Raw genomic sequence first — 17,635 nt, 5'->3', positions numbered from 1 at the left:
ACCACCTCAGCCTCTCATTCACAGCCCATTTGTTATTCTAACAAGTTTCATTATCTGGGCTTCCAGATCCAGAACAAATTAGAGACAGCTAATCTGCTAATTTTTTTTTTTTTTTTTTTTTTTTTTTTTTTTTTTGAGACAGAGTCTTGCTCTGTCACCCAGGCTGGAGTGTAGTGGTGCCATGTCAGCTGACTGCAACCTCCACCTCCCACGTTCAGCAATTCTCCTGCCTCAGCCTCCTGAGTAACTGGAGTTACAGGCGCTCGCCATCACTCCCAGCTAATTTTGGTATTTTTAGTAGAGAAGGGTTTCACCATGTTGGCCAGACTGGTCTCGAACTCCTGACCTCAAATGATTTGCCTACCTGGGCCTCCCAAAGTGCTGGGATTACAGGCATGAGCCACAGCGCCCGGCTGAAGCAGTTAATTTGATGGGAGCACAGAACTGCTACAAGTACACATACCCTCATCGATAAGATGAGCATATTCTATCCCACCGACAAGCCCTCCACTTCTCATAGGTTTACAGGGCCATTCCCTTCAACATTCCTCATACAACATGACGTCAATTCCCTTTTCACTTTAGCTCTCTCCTTTAAATCTCCTCTCATTCTCTTATATCCTCTCACATCAAAATTAAATGCAATGTTGCATGTGTGGCTCTGTCAACAATGACTGGAGCCTGTGTGTAAGAGGCAGCCACAAACTCAAACACTTCCAGGGACAGAAAGGTAGAGTAACTGGGTAAAGAAAGCAAGTATAAGACAACAAGAAATAGTGCGCCTCAGGATGAGTAAATGAAGAGAAAACGCCCAGCCAAAGCCATTCTTGCATCAATCATGAGAAAGGATCCAATATTCTGACCCAGATGATTTGCGTAAGTCAGTCAAGACATGGCATTTTCACCCAATATGACTGAAAGAATGGATAATTCATATTTTAGGGAAAGATGTCTTCATCCCTCCTATTGGACACAAACAAGGACGCATGCGCCGCCATCTTGCCACTGGCCACCACCTTACAACCCTGAGAAGGGCAGGCCCCGCGTTGAGAAAATCAGGATGGAAACACGGAAGGCACTTGCGTCCTTGACGATGCCACAAATCACTGAACCAACCAGTCCTAGAGCGTACCCTAACTTTAATTTCTGTATGAGAACAAATGTTTTCATTGTTTAAGACAGTTTCAGTTGGGACTTCTCATCTCACCCTCAGCAGCATCCCAGAAAGCACAGAATTCAATTTTTAAGTGTTGTGATAACCAAATAAGACTTGCCCAGGTGCAAGACAGAACCTTGGGCATTGGATACGTGAGTTATACTGTAAGTGCAAAATACTCCCAGATTCTGAAAGACTTAGTGAAGAAGAAAAAAAAAAAGGATCTGATTAATACACTTTCTATGTTGATTACATCTCAAAAGCATAATATTTTGTGTATGTTGTTTTAAATAAAATATATTCAAGTCAGTTTGCCTATTTCTTATCTTTTTTTAATTTGCTTATAGAAAATTAATATTACATATGTGTTCACATTGTATTTCTATTAGACAGCTCTGATCCAGTTATTGTACTTCTTCCAATCAGAATGAAGACATTAGGTCTCTCAAAATTATCTACTAATACTTCATTTACTGTCCACAAGAATCTCTGATCTCTTCTTAGCCTTTCTAGAGCTTAATCATTCTCTCCATACTGTTTTCTGCAGTTATTTTCTTAAGTGAAGAAATTTATGTTGATCCTAATTATAGCTTATAAGTCCATTGCTACAGGCCAATGGTTCGCCAGAGGACACGCTGGAAATTTGTGGGGGCAGTTTCGGTTATCACATAAGCGGGAGGGGCACTATAGCATTTAGTGAGCAGGGGCTTGGATATTGCATACTCGATAAGAGAACTGTCTCACTTCCCATTCCCACATGCCAATCCCTATACCTATATATAAAACTGGCCAGAATCTGATTTCATTTTACTTATAGGTATTTTTTGCATGGGGCTAATGTAAATGAATTCTCCAGGAAAAGCAACTGCTGTGTAAATCAAGGGAAAGGTATACTTTGTTTTGCTCAGAACTTCAGAAGTTATTCATCATTTAGGAAAATCACACATTTACAACAGTGGCACTGCTGGTATATGAGTCACCAAAGTAACTCAACTGCTTTGATCCACATTTGAGCTGCTCCACTGAGATAATTCTATGCATAGGTACTATTAGGTTGGTGCAAAAGTAATTGCAGTGTTTGCAATTAATAATATACCTGTTAAATTTGTACTTCAAAATGTCAAATATAAAGAAAAAGTGTCAACAATATTCAGTAGAATATTGTCTTCTCTTAAATCCAAACTAATTCATTACATCAGAGGCAAGCATCTAAGTACAATTCAGTTCTGACATAATATAATATATGCATTCCTACAAATCACTTCACTATGCAAAATCACGCAATACAAAACAGTGTTTATGGGGAAATGAAATTAGAGGCATAACACTCAAACACTTCAATATTGACGCATTTAAAGAAAAGAAACAAATAAAAATGGTTGCACAGTTTTACAGATGTTAAACGGTTAAGAAATAAGTACTACAATGCACATGGTACTTTACCTTGAAAAAGACCAAAAGTTTGCTTGTGTACCTATGGGCAATGGAAAGGTACAGCTTGTGAGTTACCGTGGAGAGTCACTCAGAAGCTGCACCTTTCTGTGGAAAGGAGAGTTGTATGAATGAGAAGAAAGAGTGTAACACCAGTTGTAGGTGGGTACAGCTCACCACATGCAAAGAACTGAAGTTGCTGGAAGGTGTTTGAGTCGTATGCAAGTGGACTCAGCTGGATGCAGTTTCCTGTGTTCACCTCGTGTTTCTCATGGAAGAAATCGTACAGAAGCAAACGGAAATGTTTATTTGTTCCTTCCTACATCAGTTGTGCTGTAATTAATTTGTATTTTCAAAACAAGTATTATGGAAGAACCAGTCGTGTGTCATTATATTTCCTAGTGTGATTTTATTTCTTAATGCCTTTTATTTCTCCTTTATCCTACTTTTAGGGCTTTACATTAAAGTTTGGAAATTACATGTCTACGTGGCTGAGACATTCAGTTCACAATAATGAAAGTGGCACTTCAAAATATTTCATATAAAGAGGGTGTTGGGTCTAAAAGGAGTGAGAACCTCTGATCTAACCTACTGAGTAGTTGCTAAAAAATTGCATTTTTTTTTTTTTTTGAGACGGAGTCTCGCTCTGTCGCCCAGGCTGGAGTGCAGTGGCCGGATCTCAGCTCACTGCAAGCTCCGCCTCCCGAGTTTATGCCATTTTCCTGCCTCAGCCTCCCGAGTAGCTGGGACTACAGGCGCCCACCACCTCGCCTGGCTAGTTTTTTGTATTTTTTTTAGTAGAGACGGGGTTTCACCGAGTTAGCCAAGATGGTCTCGATCTCCGGACCTCGTGATCCGCCCGTCTCGGCCTCCCAAAGTGCTGGGATTACAGGCTTGAGCCACCGCGCCCGGCCAAGAATTGCATTTCTATGCATTTGTTACTCCTCTTTGGTATGCGCAATCCATAGACTTAACAAATGTGTCTCCCACAGAGCCATTCAAATCACTAAAATGAATTTTTTTTTCCAAGACAGGACTAAAGAAAGAATTCAGGTCTTGCCAGTAGAAATCGCCCTCTCATGCATCCATTAACCAGCCCCTAGACATTCATTCAATCACAAAATGACTTCACCTTTCATATCTGTCCATTTTGCCCAGAAGTTTAGCAAAAGAAACCCTGCCCAGGGGCTTCCTGGGTTTAAGCCAGACCTTGAAGCCAGACCATGAAACCAGACCATGCTGCTTGCCACGTTCCCATAATCCTCTGGCCTAAAATTCTCAGCAAATAGAGAAGCTCATGTCATTGAGCTTTTCTGGAAATGCCTGAGCCTGCTGATGTTCCTTTAGAAAATGGTGTCCTGAATGGAAACCAGTGTTCTGTGGTCTGACCAGCACAGGAAATACCACCACATGAATATAACACCTATTTTGATTTTGCTTTTGGTTTTTATAAATGGAGACATTTTCAAATGAAAAGAAAAAAAAATTATTGGGCTAGAGCAACAGTTTCCAAATCCCATCACCTGGGTAGTGTTTAAAAATACATAGAACCAGTCCCTACTGCAGATCCACTGAGGCAGAATTTCTGGAGTTAGTCCCAGCAAGTGACATTAAAAACAAGTTCTTCAGGAATTTCTGGTGTGCAGCAATCATGCTTGGAAGCAAATATCTCAATCATTATCTCCTTCAAGTAGATATTAATAACTACTTGATAACTGGAAAGATAATTCCAGTTAGCTTTCCTACAATTGGAGAAGTTTAGGATTTTTATTTTTTTTGAGAGGGAGTCTCGCTCTGTCACCCAGGCTGGAGTGCAGTGGCGCCATCTCGGCTCACTGCAAACTCTGCCTCCTGGGTTCACACCATTCTCCTGCCTCAGCTTCTCAAGTAGCTGGGAATATGGGTGCCCACCACCACGCCCGGCTAATTTTTTGTATTTTTAGTAAAGACGGGGTTTCACCGTGTTAGCCAGGATGGTCTCCATCTCTTGACCTCGTGATCAGCCGGCCTTGGCCTCCCAGAGTGCTGGGATTACAGGCGTGAGCCACCATGCCTGGCCAGTTTAGGATTTTTTAACTAGTGAATGCTAATACACATGCCAACGACTGTGCTAGGGGCTGGGGCTTCAAAACCATGGTTTTCTAACTTATAAGAGACACACAGTCTAATACACAGCATTGACTGCCATACAAGAGGCAAATATTATGATAAAGCAGGTATTTCCCAACCTTTTTTCATTATTACCACAAGAAGAGCCATTTTAGATATCTCTTTCCTAATTTCTATCATAAAATTTTATATACTGTATATCTGTTTATGTGTTATGTATATCTACATTTTATACATAAAAATAATCTTTTTGTTCCCCTTCCCAAATAACCAGTTTAAGTCCCTTGGGGGCAATTTACCTGCATTGAGAATGCATGTGATAAAAGTACATGGAAAGGATAATGAGGCACAGTTAATCAACTAACTGCCTGGGACAGTCAGGGAAGGCAGACGAGGAAGTGACATCTGAAGTAGGTTTGTAGGATAAGTAAAAGTTTCCCATCTGTACATCCACAGAAAGAGTGGGGCATTTTTAAATACAGATATTAAAATACAATTTTCATTAAAAACTGACTCTTGGCCAGGCTCACACCTGTAATCCCAGCACTTTGGGAGGCCAAGGCGGGCGGATCACGAGCTCAAGAGATTGAGACCATCCCGGCTAACACAGTAAAACCCCATCTCTACTAAAAATACAAAAAGTTAGCTGGTCGTGGTGATGGGCGCCTATAGTCCCAGCTACTCGGGAGACTGAGGCAGGAGAATGGCGTGAACTCGGGAGGTGGAGCTCGCAGTGAGCCAAGATGGCACCACTGCACTCCAGCCTGGGTGACAGAGTAAGACTCTGTCTCAAAAAAAAAAAAAAAAAAAGAAAAGAAAACTGACTGACTCTTATGAGGCATCAAATCCCGGAATCCTTTGCAGGTGGGGTGAGTACACGGGGAGCGGAAACTGGAAAAACATTGAGTTAGTAAAGACAGGTACTTGGTGCCTTTAATTTCAGCCTACGTCTCAGATGGAAAGGCTCCTGAGTAATAAATAATAGAGCACACTTTGGGTATAGTTCATTCACTATTCTTCCAGACACATTTCGAATACCATTCAAAGCAAGTCGTGAAAGCTCTGATTAATATACAACACAGAGCTCTCTCTATATACTCTCAAGGGTAAAAATACTGCTGAAAAGTCAGTTCTTTTTAAAGCTGAGCATCTAATACCACCTTGTGAATGATAATAAATGACAGGCTAAGCTGCAAGGTAGCCCAGCCCTCTGTCTGGGTCTGCAAGTTTTATTTACACAAAAATGCATACCCGTTCTTTGGCCAAGAGACCAAGATCGTCTTCCGGTGAGATAAGATTTCCTGTGGGACTTCTGGTATTTCACAATTTCAACTTGGTCAGAAATAGCAACCCAAACTCTCATGGGTTTGTTTTTCTTTTTTTTCTTTTTCTTCTTCTTCTTCTTCTTAATAATTCCCATTCAAGCAACATTAGGAATGTACATGTATTTGCTCTTAAAATAATATTCCAGTTATCATTCCTACAATTGGGGAAGTTTAGGATTTTTTTACAACTTCAAATCTTGCTGAATATTTAGGGAAAAGATGTATAGATAAGGGACAAAAAAATGTTGTAAGAAAGAAAATCCATACACCACCATCTTCATCCCACTAATTATGGACATAGAAACTTAATGTGAAAATGGAAACTCTTGAACTAAACATCTTCAGAAGGGTGGCATTTGGACATTCTAGAATGGAACATGGCAATACTAGTTTTAATCCAAGAAGACATTCTTCCACGGGTGGTTCCTCTGAAACACAAGTAAGCTGTTTGCTTCTTGATGGCGGTATATTTTTCCTATTCACAGAAGCCTATAGCATGATGAAGTAGAACTTGCTGGCAACTGGGGCATTTGTCTTTCCATACTTTAAAAAAAACACCAAAAAACAGGCATCCGGGTGCTCTGAGAATCAAATCAGGCGCTGTATGTGAATGCAATTCACAAAGGGTTTTAGACACTGGTCACTCTCTCTTCTAGACCCTTCAGCACTTAAGCAAATAACTTGTGTAAAGAGTCCTTCTCATGGTCTTTATCTGCAGTCACATCTTTTTCCCACTTTTTTATGGGCTTCTTGAAGACAGAATCTGTGTCATCATCATCATATCTCCAGCAGTTACAAGAATGCGGCACCTTATGAGCGTATCTTGAGAAAGTAGACAAATGAGTGAATGAATACATGAAGAATGAACTAGAGGAAGTCAGGATGTTGCCATAATACTATGAGAAGACTTGTGAATCGATAAGGCCATCTCCCCACCATGACAAGTAGCTAGAAGGAGGGCCCTTCATACTAAATGCTAAAACCACCAGTAAAACCAGGAGAAAGGCAACCCTCCAGCACATCCCACTCAAAATAAAATTCCCTATCTACAAAAGGACTGTGTTGTCAACTTTCCAGACTAAGTGGTCCCCCACATAGAGGGGAACAACACAAACTGGGGCCTGTCAGAGGGTGGAGGTTGGGAGGAGGGAGAGAAGCAGGAAAAATAACTAATGGATATAAGGCTTATAACCTGGGTGATGAAATAATCTGTACAGCCAACCCCCACAACACACATTTACCTACATAACAAACCTGCACATTCTGCACATGTACCCCTGAGCGTAAAATAGAAGTTAAGAAAAAAAGATGGCCCCCATATTTCAGCAGTTACTCTGAATTAAGAAGTTAGATGCCTGGCTTTCAAAATATTATGTGCAACGACGCTTAATTGTGAGGATAGGTTAGATGCCAGGATCTCTGTCACCAGAAATGCAGGAACAAATGTGGAGGGAAAAAAATGTAAAGAACACAAAGTCATCCTAAGCTCCACCATAACCTTAGTCAATGAGTAATGCCCAGTGAGTATAAGGTGAGAGCTAACTTTTTTCTACTTGTAATGTACATTTTATCCATTTAGTTGCTCAATACCTATATTAGCCTTTTGGAGTATTTAGTAGTATATTAGTCTGCTAGTGCTGCTATAGCAGAATACCACAGATTGGGTAGCTTAAATAACAGAAATTTATTTTCTCATAGTTCTGGAGGCTAGAAGTTCAATATCAAGGTGCTGGCAAGTTGGTTTCTGGCGAGGCCTCTCTTCTCAGCCTGTAGATAGCCACCTACTCATTGTGTCCTCATATGGTGGAGGGAGACAGATCTCTGTATCTCTTCCCCTTTTTATAAGGACACTAGTCCTGTTGGATTAAAGCCCCACCCATATGATCTCGTTTAACCTTTATTATCTCCTTAAAGCCCCTCTCTCAAAATCCAGTCATATTGGGGGTTTGAGCTTCAAAGTATAGGTATGGGGGTGGGGAGATAAATTCAGTCCATAACAAGCAAACAAACTAAATTTAATGCATACGTTTTTCATTCCTTCATCTGTGAATATTTATTGAAGAACTACAGTGTATCACATGCTCACTAGGTGATAGAGACACAGCAGTGCCCAAGACAGCCATAGTCCCTTTTCAGCCTCATGGAGCTTTTCATCCACTACTAGAGATAGGAATTAAGCACCAAACTATACATAAACTAATTTCAAAAGTGATAATGGGGAGGAAGAATTAATAGTATAAGACAAATGTAACAAGCATAACTCGGAGCCTATAACTTCATGTGCAAATTGAGATGTTTGGTCATATACAGGGCACCACAAAAAATAAAAATTTATATCATGGATGAAAAAAATGAAGAGAAAACCAGTACTCATGAACGAAATACGATTGTGTCTGCCCTCTCCAATTCTAATAATTAGAATTCCATCTATTTCAGTGAGTACCGTTCAGCACTAGATGTATTTATTTCTTCATGGTCATTATGGGCCCAAAGATAATTATAGAAGGATATTGCAGCATTGTTTCTAGAAGAAAGAGTAATAACCAAGTGTCCATCAAAGGGGAATTGGGTACATACATAGAATACCTCTATACAGTATTGAAAAGAAGAGACTAGGGCTGTATATACTAATATGCAACCATATACTAAAAAAAATTATTGCGTTTAAAAAAAGGAAGTGTAGCATGACTTGTACAGTGTGCTTCCATGTGTGTGAAATTTCAGGAGAGTCGTATAGATTCAAGAAGACTTGCACATACACAAACTATCTCTGGAAGAATATATGAAACAGGATGACAGCCATCGGTTGTTGCCTCAAGAAGGGTAAGGGGGTGTATGAAGGTCAGGAGTAGTAAAGAGACATACTTTTATTACAGTTGAAAATGTATATCTTACTAGAGAAAACATGATCTCAAACAGCATATATGAAGAAAAGTTGTGTTAACCAACAGTAGAAGCTCATTTTGTAATCTGCTCCCATCTCCAATGTGTTTGCTTAACAGGATTCTCTAAACATTTAGACATAAGGTAAATGGAATTAGATGGGTAGAAGGCAAGGTTGAAATACCACTGGGGGAAGTTGGAAGTTGGAGAGTTAAAAAGGTAAGGGGTGAGAGATTCCTATGACCAGTAAACAAAGACATATGTTTGGAGGATGAAGCTTTGATTAGAAAACGTAATTTTAGGTGGCATATAGATACTTTGTTGGATAAAAAGTGATTCACATAATGAGACAATTATTCCCTTTTCAAGTCTTTTTTTAAGGCTCAGTTATGATCAAAGAAAAAGTCTCAGTGTGGTAAGTATGTCTTTAAGACCGCTGGACACTTTCCTGAAGTTAAAATTCAATAACACTGTTTTGGCCGGGCGCGGTGGCTCAAGCCTGTAATCCCAGCACTTTGGGAGGCCGAGACGGGCGGATCACGAGGTCAGGAGATCGAGACCATCCTGGCTAACACGGTGAAACCCCGTCTCTACTAAAAAATACAAAAAAATTAGCCGGGCGAGGTGGTGGGCGCCTGTAGTCCCAGCTACTCGGGAGGCTGAGGCAGGAGAATGGTGTAAACCCGGGAGGCGGAGCTTGCAGTGAGCTGAGATCCGGCCACAGCACTCCAGCCTGGGCGGCAGAGCGAGACTCCGTCTCAAAAAAAATAAAATAAAATAAAAAAAATAACACTGTTTTGATTTCATTGTTTCTATTCACAAATACCCTTCTTAGGGCAAGTGACTCTAGTTTCCCACTGACGTATTTTTTCTAAAATAAACGTGCTTAATGTTAATTTTTTAATGAGCCATTTTAAATGAAAATTTTAAGTAATATAAGAGGTGCAGAGAGATAGCAAAAATTATAAACATTGAAACATGAATGACTAAAGTTTAGGAAGCAGTGGCTTGAGAAATTCTTCTCAGCCTGGAGTGTAGGAAAGCTGCACAGTCGTGTGGTTGTGATTGTTGTTGATTTTTAATTTCCATCCCACCAAAGAATCAGTGGATAAAAACGAGGGAGATTTTTTTTCTTTTCTTTTCTTTTTTTTTTTTTTAGGAAGCTGCAGTTTCATTTTCATTGCCAGTGGTATTTATCAAGAATATCGTTACTTTCCTAGAGTTCATTCTTCGGGTGACTAAGACTCCTTAGAACCAAGAATGCAAGCACAAACTCTGAAGGCCTAATTAAAAGTCTGATTCTTGCCCTGGTGCATTAACACTAACTCTTTTGTTAGCATCCCATGAGAAGAAATACCTCAACTCAAATCACATTTTCCTACCTCCTCCCTTGCCAGTTCCGCCACTTTTTCATTAGCTAATCCCAATTAAAATACTTTGTTACTAACGCCATAAATCTGTGCCACTCTCAATAAGCATATATATACGGCAAATAACTATATTCTATGTCTATCCAGAAAAATAACACCTCCCACCCCTGTCCTGTTTTTTGCCATCTTGGTACTCAGAGCTTCTAAGTCAACATCCACGGTTTTTAATCTGGGTTCCCTGCCCCCTCTAATTAGTTACCTATAAAGTTAAACTTTTTTAAGGAAGAAAATTACCACCAAGGCCCTTCTCTAAACTTAATCATAAACTGAGCTTTTTCTTCCTGTTTGTGAACAATTTGAGGTAGTAGGAAAGGCTTGGTCATTATATTTACAGCTAACTCTGCCATTTGTCAATAGAATGACCTGGAACAGCCATCCTGGCTCACACCTGGGCCTGAATCATAAACGGAGGAGACCAACCTCGCGGGATTTTGTTTCAAAATTAATTAAGACACATGTAGACTGTGTTTAGCACAGTGCCTGGCACAAAATGTGGGCTCATATTGTATAAAGCGAAGCGGTGATTTTGTTTATTTCTCTCATGGTCAGCAATTGCTTAACCCAACATTTCATATACTAAACTAACAAAAAGAAACATACCTCATCCTGTGATTGATTTTCAAGCTCATTTATTCCTCATTTCTCTGTGGTTTAATTTAATTAAATTGAGCAGCTTATCAAATATTGATTTTAATAAAATCTTGATTAAGATTTGAGCAATTATCAAACACACTTATTCACACTATTCTTGCATTTCAATAGAACCAACCTCAAAAACCAATTTGCTTTTAAAATAAAGAAGTGATTTTATATATATTCTTCAGCACATTTTCAGAAATAGAGAAAAAATGGCCTCCCGTTGTTGTCACTAGCCAAGATAAGCAGCAATGTCTGACTAGGGTTTTTAAAAACTTAATCCAGTGGTTCTCTCATCCTCAATGAATAGTAGAAAGGGAAACTCAAAAAAAATTAACTCCTTTAATAAACATTGATTTGGCTCCTACTGTGTACAAAGTACTATTTTACCCAATGCAAGTAGAGGTAAGGAAAAGCTAATTATGCAGTAAGTTTTAATGTATGTGGAAAAATTCAGCCACACTTAAAAGTTTTTGACTTTATTAAATAATAACCAGAGAACTATATTTATTCCAACCCTTAAAATTACTCTGTTGTGTAATTTACGAATATAGTCCAATTATTAGGAGAATCTAATGTAAATGTGATGGTATAAATTATCAATAGTATTATATTAGCAATTAACCATAAGTATAAGACATTTAATAAGTTAAATATTTGGTTTGAAAGTTAAGTGTTAAAAAAACTGTTTAGCCGATAGCTGTCACAACAGCACCACCTAGAGGCCTTTGAGGAGTAACACAGATCATTTCCTCAAACTTGCCTTCTTATTTAGAGACAAAGAGCAGTAGCTACTACATTTCAGCATCTTGTGTCACTGAAAGCATTTTAATTCTATTGAGCATATTCTTAAATCTTGAAATATTTATAAAATAGCTAAATGAAATTGAATAACCTTAAAATCACAATGCATTTTGGCAAAAGATGTCAATATTCCCCCCTGGCATAGGAGATGAAACTGGGCAAATATGGGAGCAGCCCAGGTCCTGGGACATTACAACGTGAGACACAGGCATCCTCTCTCTAACACGCACCTCCTTATTCTGTCTTGATCGCAAACACGTGAGCGCCCAGGCCGACTGCACATTTGGTAGCACTTCAAAGTTACGTTCCTGAGCTACTGCCCAAAGTTTAGTTAGAGATATTGAGAAGAAATTAACTTTCCATTGTTAACATCATTTATATCAACAGATTCGCTTACCAATTCCCTTCCACTAGCCAAAGCTGAACTAACGTTCTAAAGGTGGAATTGAAAGAAAAATGACAAAATAATTTTCTTTTTTATTGTTTCTCATCCTCTCTTCCGTCGTCTTTTATAATTTTTCTCAAAAACTACCTTGGATTAAAATTTAGATGATAAAACAAGTCAGTTCTTCATAGAAATGAGAACACTCCTTACATTATTTGGTTTCAGAATTTCAGCAGACTGTGCTGACCATCAGCTGACTGCAGCTTCACAGGCGAATGGCAAAAACAAAAACAAAACAAAACAAAACCACATTTACTGCATATACAAGTGGGGGCTAGTGAGGCACAAAAGTACCGCTCATCTTCATTTCCACTTGAGGGCGTTGTCTGCCTCAGTGAGGCGGAGGTGCTGAGTCATATTTTGCCAGTCAGTGCATCAAATGCAGAAGTCTGCATTAACCTGTACTTTCTTGCCTTCATATATGAAGCCAGGGTTCCTACCTGAGCACACTAGTAAAGGAAGGTGGCAGGTCCATTCATGCACATGCTCTGAATTTCAGGTAATGCACTTGAGTACAGTTAACCAAAATAATAGTAGGTTTTGCCTAGAGAAGTTTTTTCCCCATCCTGTATGCTAAAGTCATAACTGAAATCACCTCAAACTGCAGTAACTTTAGTTCTTTGAAACATCAAGCTTTTCTTGCACCTGTTTTTCCCTCTGTTCCACCCCTACACCTACTCACCTAACTAGTATCCAAGTCTCCTTTGGATCTCAGCTTAGATAGCACTAGTCCAGGATTCCTTCTAGGATCCCCTCACACTGGGTTAGGATGACTTTCTATGTGCACCATTTGCAACCTATACTTCTCCTATTGGGAAACTTGGTGTGCAGCTTTGCAACTGTTTTTTAACTGTATCCCTCACAAAGCTGTAGGCACTGTGCAAGCAAGGGATATTTTTATCTTATTTATAGTTGTATTCCCTTCAGTCCCATGATTCTGCCTCAAATATTACATCAATATTGTTGAAGGAATGACTGTTCCATATAAGTCTGCTTTATCTTGGGAGGGACTCTAATGTTCTATTCATAGTCTCCATTTATTTGCCTTCCAAGCATGTGCCTCAGCATCCACCATTTTGCTCCCACTCTTACCTTGTTCTTTTAATATCCAAAGTGGTCAGAAGAAGTGATCAAGATTCAATCAGGTAAGCTGTCTCCTGATGGTCAAAGGCATTCTCTTCACCATCTCCAGGCTCCTTATAGGATCCACAGAGAAATCATCCCAATTTCTGAGTCAGCTGCAAGAGAAGAAGTCAACCAAATAGATTTACAAAAGGGATCATGCTGGAATGTCTGGTGTGACATTACAAGGCAGCATCCTCCCTGGGAAGGAGATGCAAGTCCTTCCTTTTGCCAGTCAGGTAACAATGTCCTCTTCTCTCTTGTATGCAGTTGGCAGAACAAAACAGAAGGAGGACAAGGGAGCTCAGCCTTGTTTCTTGCTTGACCACTTATTGTGTCCATTACCAGGCTATATTTTGGAACAAGAATAGCATAGAGCCATCTAGATAACTAGGAGGATATACAATAAGCACTCCAAGACAGAAGCAGAACTATCCTGGGGAAAGTTCCAGAATGGTGAAATAAGATTCACCACTCTGGATCCTTATTCCATCATTTGGTTTCTTTGCCTCAGACACAACATCTGCAAAACGGAGCCAAGCTCTACAAATTCAAAGGACATTCTAAGGGCAACTGAGACAGAGCACATGGAAATGCTTGGAAAACTATGCCCAGGAAACAAAAAATAAGAGATCAGTGTTTATAGAAGAGCAGCAGACTGCCATACTATCCACTATCCACTACCCTTAGGTTATAAAGGTCAGAGGACAATATTTCACTGCCTTCACCCTGACCAATGTTTACTTCAATTAGAGCAAAATTGGCCCAGCATATATTAAATGATAATCCGTGGATCCTGAGCATAAGAACCAGGTAGTGATCATTTTGTGTCAAATACAGGGGAAACGGCGTATACAATTGCTCTGTATTGTTTTCATACTTACAATTCTGTAGATGAAAATATACATGCAGAACATGGTAAGTAAACATGTCTCAGCCGACTCTCTTAGAAAAGACTCATAGCCTTTATTCATTCATAAAAGCACGTTTTTAATTACTGGAACCTGGCAACACATAGCAAGAGAATTTTCCCAGACAAAAGACATCAAGTCACATTTTTTCAAGAGACACAGCAAACCCCAAACAGGATAAATGCAAAGAAAACCACACATAATAAAACTGCAATGTATGCACGAAAAGATAGAGTTGCAAAAAATATTTAAAGCAAAAAGTGATAGAACTGAAAGAAGAAACAGACACATCCTCGATGATAGCTGAAGAATTCAACATCTCTCTCTCAACAATTGATAGAAAAAACAGACAGAAAAATCACCAAAGATAGAGAACTTAACAATATCATCAACCAACAGAATTTAATTGACATTTATAGAACACTCCTGCTATTTTAATTGGCATTTCCCCAATGGCTAACGATGCTGAGTATCTTTTGGAGTGTTTATTTACCATCGGTGTATCTTCTTCAATAGAAAGTTTCTGTCTTTTGCCCATTTTTGAACTGGATCACGTTGTTGTTGTTGTTGTTGCTGTTTTTGTTGATCTTACTGTTGAGTTTTGAGAGTTCCTTAATTATCACAGACAGTAGTCCTTAGTCAGACACATGATGTGCAAATATTTGCTCCCAGTCTGCAGCTTCTCTACTATTCTCTTAAGATGGTCTCTTGAAGAGCAAAAACGTTAACTTTGATAAAGTCTAATATATTAATTTTTCCTTTCAAGAATTGTATTTTTGGTGCCAAGTCTAAGAACTCTGAAACTCTCACCATCATACGTTTCTTTTCCTTTCTTTTTCAGTGCATGTACTGTCTTTATCTGATTTGAAGACCAGGGTAATGCTAACTTTATAAGACCAAGAAATTAGTTGGGAAGTTATCCCCCTTCTTCTATTTTCTGAAAGAGATTGTGTAGAAATAATGTTAATTCTTCTTCAAATATTTGGTGGAATTATTTAGTGAGTCCCCAGCGGAGATTTCTTTTGGGGAATGTTTTAGTCTGTTAGTCACCAATACCAGCTATGACCATGTGACCAGTTGTGGAAATGAGGACCGTAATTGTCATGAGTATTTTCTCCTTATTTTGTTAAGAACATGTTTGTGCATGTGTATACTTGTACTAAGAAAGATATTTTCTTAGTACTCATTTTATTTCCTTTCTTTGTCCTTTATCATGTGACATAAGATTTACTGACTTCACATCAGCATTTAAGTATTGTTAACTTTATGTAATAGCATTTGGGTTGGGGATTGATGCATTTCCCATCAAAGGATAGCTGTATTGTGTTAGGCATAATTATGACCTTATTACTGTCTTTATTTGAAGATTATGTATGATTTTAGGAGACGTGTATGGGTTGAAGTTGACAAGGGGTGGACTTGAGATGGTTAACACTGAGTGTCAACTTGATTGGATTGAAGGGTGCGAAGGATTGTTCCTGGGTGTGTCTGTGAGGGTGTTGCCAAAGGAGATTAACATTAGGTCAGTGGACTGGGAGAGGCAGACCCACCCTCAATCTGGGTGGGCACCATCTAATCAGCTGCCAGCATGGCCAGAGTAAAAGCAAGCAGAAGAGCGTGGAAAGACAAGACTGGTTTAGTCTTCTGGCCTACATCTTTCTCCCACACTGGATGCTTCTTGCCCTCGAACTTCAGACTCCAATTCTTCAGCTTTGGGACTCTGACTGGCTTCCCTGCTCCTCAGCTTGCAAACGGCCTATTGTGGGATCTCAACTTGGGATGATGTGACCCCATACTTCTTAACTCCCCTTTATATATACATCTAACCTATTAGTTTTGTCCCTCTAGAGAACCCAAATACAGGGAACTTTTGAATACGAAATCAATTTATTTTGCTCTTCTTTTCCAAGTTTCTTGAAGTGAGAGTTCAGATTAAGACTTCTCATTTTTTCTAATGAGAGCATGTAGTGCTATAATTTCCCCTCTTATAACTACTTTAGTTGGGTTCCACAAATTTAATACATCTTATGTCATTGTCTTTCAGTTCATTGTATTTTTAAAAATTTCTCTTGAGACCTCCTCTTTAAATTAGAATTACTTGGAAATGTGTTGGTTAGTTTTCAGGTGTTTGCAGATATTCCCATTATCTTTCTGTTATTGATTTCTATCTTGAATCCACTGTAGTCTGAGAACACACTGTATAATTTCCATTCTTTTAAATTTGTTAAGGTTTGTCTTACAGTCCAGGATGCGGCCTATCTTGTTGTATGTATTTTCTGGGCACTTGAAAAGGATATGTCAGAGGATGGAGGGAATTATGGCAATATGAGAGTGGAAATCTATATTCTCCTCTTGGGCATTGATGGGTTTTTTGTATGGTGTTTGGATGGAGTAGAGTGGTTGTTTTCTGAGAGTTTCCATCTTTTTAGGCTGGACGTATATTGATCCTTTGGCTAGAAAAGGTAGGCTTTTGTTGGGATTTTTTAAAAATTTCTGTGCCTGTTTACATTTCTGGGCTGCCAGCTCCTTGTGCAAGATATCTTAGTTTAGGATATATGTGACAAAAAGAATACTCAAGTAACTTATAAGCATGTCATTCCTTCGATCCCAACGTCCCTAGCCAATCTGTCTGGCTATCTCAATCTCTACCGTTTGTATATATAATCTTCAGAGTTATTACGTATAATTCGGGGGAAGAATAGGGAGAAGCATGTCTACTTCATCTTTACAGAAACAGAAATCGCTGATCATTTTTGGTTTCTTAATTCATTCTGATAACCTCTTTTAATCAGTCTGCTTATGTGATGTATATGTAATGTAATTATTGATGTATCGGGATTTGATTGTTCCATCTATTTACCATTCTACTGTTTGCCCTTTTCCCTTTTGGGTTGCCCAAACAAATTTTCATATGATAATTTATCTACTTTGCCTTTTTACTATATCAGTTTGTAATTTTTCTTATTGGTTGCCCAAGAGATTATATAGCTCATTTTCCACAATCTACTTAGAAACAATACCTAACCGCTTCAATTGAAATGTAGGAAACTTACTCTCAGATTGGTCTCTTTACCCTCCCTTTACTTCGTAGTTACCTTACATATTACATTTACATACTTTAAAAACCCTAAACAATGCTATAATCTTTGGCAACCATCAAACACATTTTAAAGAGTTCAAGCGAGTAACAGCCTATTACAGGATTCAGCAAACTTTTTCTGCTGAGGGCCAGATAGTAAATATTTTAGGCTTTGCAGACCATACAGTGTCTGTCACAACTATTCAACTCTGTGCTTATAGAGTGAAAAGAGCCAAAGACAACACATAGCCAAATGAGCATAACTGTGTTTCAATGAAATTATATTAATCAAAATAGATGATGA

The 17,635-nt window shown here is 38.9% G+C and overlaps 1 long non-coding RNA gene across 1 annotated transcript in view; it reads right to left on the bottom strand.

The window, feature by feature from the left end:
• LOC115895290 overlaps positions 1–17,635 on the bottom strand; it is a 337,692-nt gene that overhangs the window by 312,144 nt on the left and 7,913 nt on the right. The window contains exon 2 of the long non-coding RNA XR_004055500.1: positions 13,312–13,457. This is a non-coding gene — a long non-coding RNA (uncharacterized LOC115895290). The remainder of the gene's footprint in view (positions 1–13,311; positions 13,458–17,635) is intronic.

The sequence above is a fragment of the Rhinopithecus roxellana genome, chromosome 20 (assembly GCF_007565055.1).
Source record: "Rhinopithecus roxellana isolate Shanxi Qingling chromosome 20, ASM756505v1, whole genome shotgun sequence".
Classification (NCBI taxonomy): Eukaryota; Metazoa; Chordata; class Mammalia; order Primates; family Cercopithecidae; genus Rhinopithecus; species Rhinopithecus roxellana.
The sequence above is the reverse complement of the archived record's forward strand: the minus strand, read 5'-3'. Positions and strand labels throughout refer to the sequence as shown.